This window comes from Sinocyclocheilus anshuiensis, unplaced genomic scaffold (genome assembly GCF_001515605.1).
Source record: "Sinocyclocheilus anshuiensis isolate Anshui unplaced genomic scaffold, SAMN03320099.WGS_v1.1 scaffold387, whole genome shotgun sequence".
NCBI lineage: Eukaryota > Metazoa > Chordata > Actinopteri > Cypriniformes > Cyprinidae > Sinocyclocheilus > Sinocyclocheilus anshuiensis.
Genome location: NW_015549624.1, coordinates 1622841 through 1628335, shown reverse-complemented (window position 1 = coordinate 1628335; position 5495 = coordinate 1622841). Strand labels below are relative to the sequence as shown.

At 34.1% G+C, this 5495-nt stretch overlaps 1 protein-coding gene across 1 annotated transcript in view; it reads right to left on the bottom strand.

Annotated features, from left to right (window-relative positions):
- The window catches only part of LOC107659470 (probable ATP-dependent RNA helicase DDX4), an 18045-nt gene that overhangs the window by 1870 nt on the left and 10680 nt on the right, over positions 1-5495 (bottom strand). The gene's annotated exons all lie outside the window — the stretch shown is intronic.

The following is a 5495-nucleotide window of genomic DNA, read 5'->3' as shown; positions in this document are numbered from 1 at the left end:
ATTGCTCTTTTGTTGATTTTGATTGCTTCCATTGTCCTCATTTGTAAGTCGCTTTGGATAAAAGCATCTGCTAAATGTCTAAATGTAAATGTAATATTTTATTTAAAACATTTTAATGATGTTTAACTAATTAACTGTTTTCTGATTGAATCAAAATGAATCATTTTAGGTGCTTTTTTACCCCCTTAAACTGGTTAAACAGTCCACATTAATAACAGAAATTAATGTTAATTTCCTCAATCCTAATAAATTGAAATTATTTTGCAAAAAAAAAAATCTAAATTTTTGGTAATTCCTAAACATTTAGGAATCATTGGTTGAAATTATTCAGTGGTTTCATATTTTTGCTAGGGACATGTCTTTTAGATTAATTTAAGGCAATTTTCAGTATTTCCGCATGGATACAAACAATTGCGCTGTGGTTATGTTGTCTTTTCACATCTCAACTACTGTTTATAATGGTTTGGTAGCAAAGGAGAGCAACAGAACCACCACAGAGAGCAAGAAAGGAAGGAAAATGGATGGAGTGCAAGAGGGAGCAAATTTGTAAGGAAAAGTGCCAAGAGCCGCAGTTACTGACATAAAACAACAAGTGATCAAATCTAATTAAATCCACGAGGCTGCAGGGAACAGTGTCGCTTATTGCGGCGTATGTTACACTAGTCACAAAACACGGCGGAACATTAAAGAGCCGTCACATTGATAACTAGATGTCGGTACATTTCACTCTGGATGTCGAGACTGAGAAACAACTTTTATACGAGAGCATCACTTTCAATTATAATCCAACAGGTTTTTACTTTTGAATACATATGGATGTGTACCTGTGTGTGGGTGTGTTTCTATCCTAACTGTACTGTGGGGACTATCTATCTATCCATCTATCCATCTATCCATCCATCCATCTATCCATCCATCTATCCATCCATTTGAATAGTAGCACACTACTTCTACCTTAATAAACATTGCTTATATTAATAATTTTAGAATGTTATTGCATTATTAACATCGTAACTTATGCATTGTTTTATTTGATTGAAAATAGAGATGTCTATAAGAGTTATTTATAGCACTTTATTGACTTAAACAACTAACTGTGGACAAGACAAGACTGATAAAGTCTTGTGGTCACCAAAGCCGCATTGTTTTGATAAGAAAAATACATTAAAAACAGTAATATTGTAAAATGCTATAACAATTTAAAATAATTGTTTTCTATTTGTTTATCTTTTACAATATAATCTATTCCTGTGATGCAAAGCTGAATTTTCAGCAGTCGTCACTCCAGTCTTCAGTGTCACGTGATGCTTTAGAATTCATTCTAATATGCTGATTTGCTGTTAAAGAAAGGTTTATTATTATCTATGTTGAAAACGGTTGTGCTGCTTCATGTTTTTGTGCAAACCGTGATACAGAATTTTTCAGGATTCTTTAAATGGAATGTTCAAAAGAGCAGCATTGATTTAAAACCTTTTTAAACAAAGCCTTTCGTTTTGAGTTTAACGCTAAATAAAGGTATTCATTTCTTTTAAAAAAGAATAATCTTACTGACCCCAAACTCTTAAACAAAAGTGTGCATCTTCACCGTTTTATTAAAAAATCGTGAAGTTTCATCTTTGGAAAAGCAAGTCTGAGAAATTCCATCGTTGGACATTCGTGTCACATCATGTGTTCTGAGGCACAGGAAGTTCACGAATATCCATCTCTGGGAAGTTCGTTTTTGCCTCTCCAACTTGGCTCAGGCGTGTGCTGCACTCTCATCTGCTCTTTTTTCCCCACTTTCTCTCTCTTTCTGACATTTAAACAGATCTGCCTTCATTTGTAATAAAAAGCAACCTTTAGGGTTGCCAAAGGAGACTTGTGATGATTTGAGTGTCGTTTTATGCGTGACACAAAATTAATTTTCCAAATAAAAGGGGGGAAAAGATTGATAGCTAATGGAAAAGAAAAACCCAGGAGTCGTTATTTTGCTCCGGACCTCCCACTGACAATCTAGAAACCCTCAATCAATCATGAGTTATCAACATACTGTTGCTACAATTAAATCAATACCCGCGCCTTTAATTAAATTCAGATTTTTCTCGCCCCTAGAATAAAACATGCGTGAAGGCTGAGAAAACATCCACTGTTGTTTCTGCATGTGTTTTTTCGGTGGCAGTTGTCAGCAAAGTGGGCTGTATCTCTCTTCTTCATCCAAACGGATGAAGAAGAAGAAGGGGAGGCATAAATTACTGTAGCTTCTGCAGGGGTGAAATAAAAAGCATGGGGAAATAATGGGTGTATTGAGTTTACCCGCTGTTATATAATTTATATATTGTGTTAAGCCATCCATCAACACCTCCGAGACACAAGTGTGTCCCACTCTGATACCAAAACCGCACGAGGAATAAAAGGGACCTGGATACACTATCAGCTAATTACAGATAGCATTTTGTAGCCTTCTGTAAGGCAAGTATATACTCCATAGTCACTTTAAAGGAATAGTTCTATCGTCATTTACTCTCCGTCACGTCGTTTCAAACCTGCATGAGTTTCTTTCTCCTGCAGAACACAAAAGAAGATATTTTGGAGACTATTTGATTACCATTGACTTTCATTGTATGGACATTAAACAAAAACAAAAAAGCTTTTTTGTTTCATAGAAGAAAGGGAGTCATGGCAGAAAGAAAATAATCACAGGAGCCGTGTCTTTAAGGAAGAAACATTTTATTGTTTATGATAATGTAATTCTACTGTAGGTGACAAGTCCTTCATTTATTTTGAAATCGTTGATCATTTATGAAAGATTATACTTGGAAACAGTAACATTGTGTTGTTCTCAGTGCTAACTCAATGCCAACACCATAGCAAAACCTAATGTGCCACTGAACACTTTATTTAAAAATAAAATGTTAATACAAATATTTACAAATCAAATGTAAACATGGAATTAAACATTTTAAGAACTAGTATTTGGAGTAAAAATAATTTTTTTTAAAGACTATTTTTCTTACATATTTTTGTTTACTCTTATTAAAGGTGCACTGATATTAAAAATATGGTAAGAATTACAATTTTATTTTGTTGAATTATAATTTTTATTTTTTTCACATATTTGCAGTTCAAAATAAAAGTAAACATGGAAGTAGTGTTTTAAGAACTAGTTTTCTATCTATCTGTCTTTCTATCTATCTGTCTGTCTGTCTGTCTGTCTGTCTGTCTGTCTGTCTGTCTGTCTGTTTATTTATTTATTTAATGGTGCACTAATATTAAAATGTCAGATACAGATAAGCCAATAATTATTTTCATGTTATGGCCAGTATTGCCGATATTAAATAATAATAATAATAATAATAATTTGATTAAACTTAAAACAAAAAATCAAACAAAACAAAGCAAAACACTTATAATTCACTAAAAATACTAAATACTAATTCACTAAAAATACTAAAGTACTAAAATAATTCATAACACTAAAAATAATTCATATTATATGTGAGATTAGGAATCACTACATTTTTATGTTAATTTATACTACATTAATTATAATACTTTTTCCACATTTCATTTATTGCAAAGTTGAGCATGCACAATGAAATACTGAGCACCATCATAATAAATAAATACATTTTTGTAATAAATTTAAAATGTTAAAATAAATTTTGAACACAAAGTAGCAAAAAAAAAAAACAAATCATCTCAAAGTGCCAAAAAAGTACAACAAACAATCGTAACAGCTATAAACAATCGCTGACAATCGTAACAGCTATAAACATAAATGTTGCCGCAGTATTTTCCAGTAGCTTTCTTATTCAAAATAAAGGTGTTTAATACATTTAATACATTTACATTTAATACACTTGTAGTTCCTCTCATCTCACATTTTGAGCAGAATCTGGCACCATTGTGCAATAGGATATGATGATACCATCTGCCAACTTCTTGTCGATGACTCCGGGAATTTTAGATGCGTTGTTGATTTTGAACATGTGCACACTAATGAGGGAAGACAGCCTCTTTTTGTTAGCATCTACGCTATGACTCACTAAGGATTAGAAAGGATTTGATGTTGTGACTCAAGCTTCAGGCTCAAATAAAAACTCACCCCCTCACATCCTCATCCAGCGACCGAACGCCGCCTCGCATCCACGTCCTCCCGGCGTTACCGAACACTCGTGGCCAATTTGCCTCCATTTTGCTGACAGCGTTCTGATGGAACGTCTCAATACAGCCGTCGGCGTGATGGGAAGTCATGCGTTGGTGGCAGCGAGGCTTATGGCTCACATGAGTGATGGTCGTCTGGAAGAATTGTTTGAAGGACACTTGGTAATAATAGTGGAAGGGCCAACTGTTTAGTGGAAGAAAGAGAGAGAGCTGTGAATATGGATAGATGGATGAGCGCTTGGTAAAAGTTATTCAAGGTGAAGAAGCACCCAGTCGCCTACAGCATGAAAAACAGGAGATGACAAAGTAGGGCTGTGCGGCTCAATGGTACAGTATATACTGTGCAACAGTGGAAATGTGGGAACTAGGTAGAGATTTTGATATTTACTGTACCGTGGTAGTGTTCTAATCGAGTAAATAAATTATTTTTTATAAAAAAAAAAATTTTAATTACAGAATTATTTTCATGTTACAGTTGCTATTAAAATTCAATGTGTTTTTTAAATGTTCACAAAAAACTATTACTGTTCAAAAAAAAAAAAAATGTATATACATTGTACTGGTATCGCTACAGGAACGCCCTTTCACAATTTTGTATCACTCCGCTTGTTCTAGCCGGGTCTATGTTTTTTTTTTAATTATTCACTGAGCTAATCGTAGAGTACGTTAGTTAATATAAGAAGAAACGTCTAGCTTCGTGGTCTCTCTCTCTCTCATTTGGATGCACATCTTGCCGCATTGTTTCTCTCTTATAACCTCATTATTTCTCACTAATAACCTAACTGAAGCAGCACATGCCCTTGATACGAATTCTAAAAGTGACGTATGTTTAACTGTCAACTTGAGCTTTGAATCCGTGGTGGAAGGAAGTAGTTCCGCACAAAAGAGTGTTTTATTAGGCACTCCGTTGTTTCTTGTTTAATTACACGCATGTTCCATCGAACTGTTGTATAAACGCAATATCACTCGAGTACTCGAGCGGTACCGGCTCTATATCAGCGGCTGTGATTGCCTGCGGCCTCGTGCCTCTGGCCTAATCACAGCCATGCTGATATAGAGCCGGCATCGCTCTCGTACTGGAGTGATATTGCTCATATATATTCATTTATTTATTCATTTATTTATACTTTTATTCCGCAAGGATGCATTAAATTGGTCAAAAATGACAGATTTATACTGTTATAAATATTTACAAAATACGAAATTTCTGTTTCAAAAATAAATTATCTATCTATCTATCTATCTATCTATCTATCTATCTATCTATCTATCTATCTAAATATCTATCTATCTATCTGTCTATCATCTATCTATCTATCTATCTGTCTGTCTATCTATCTGTCTATCTATCT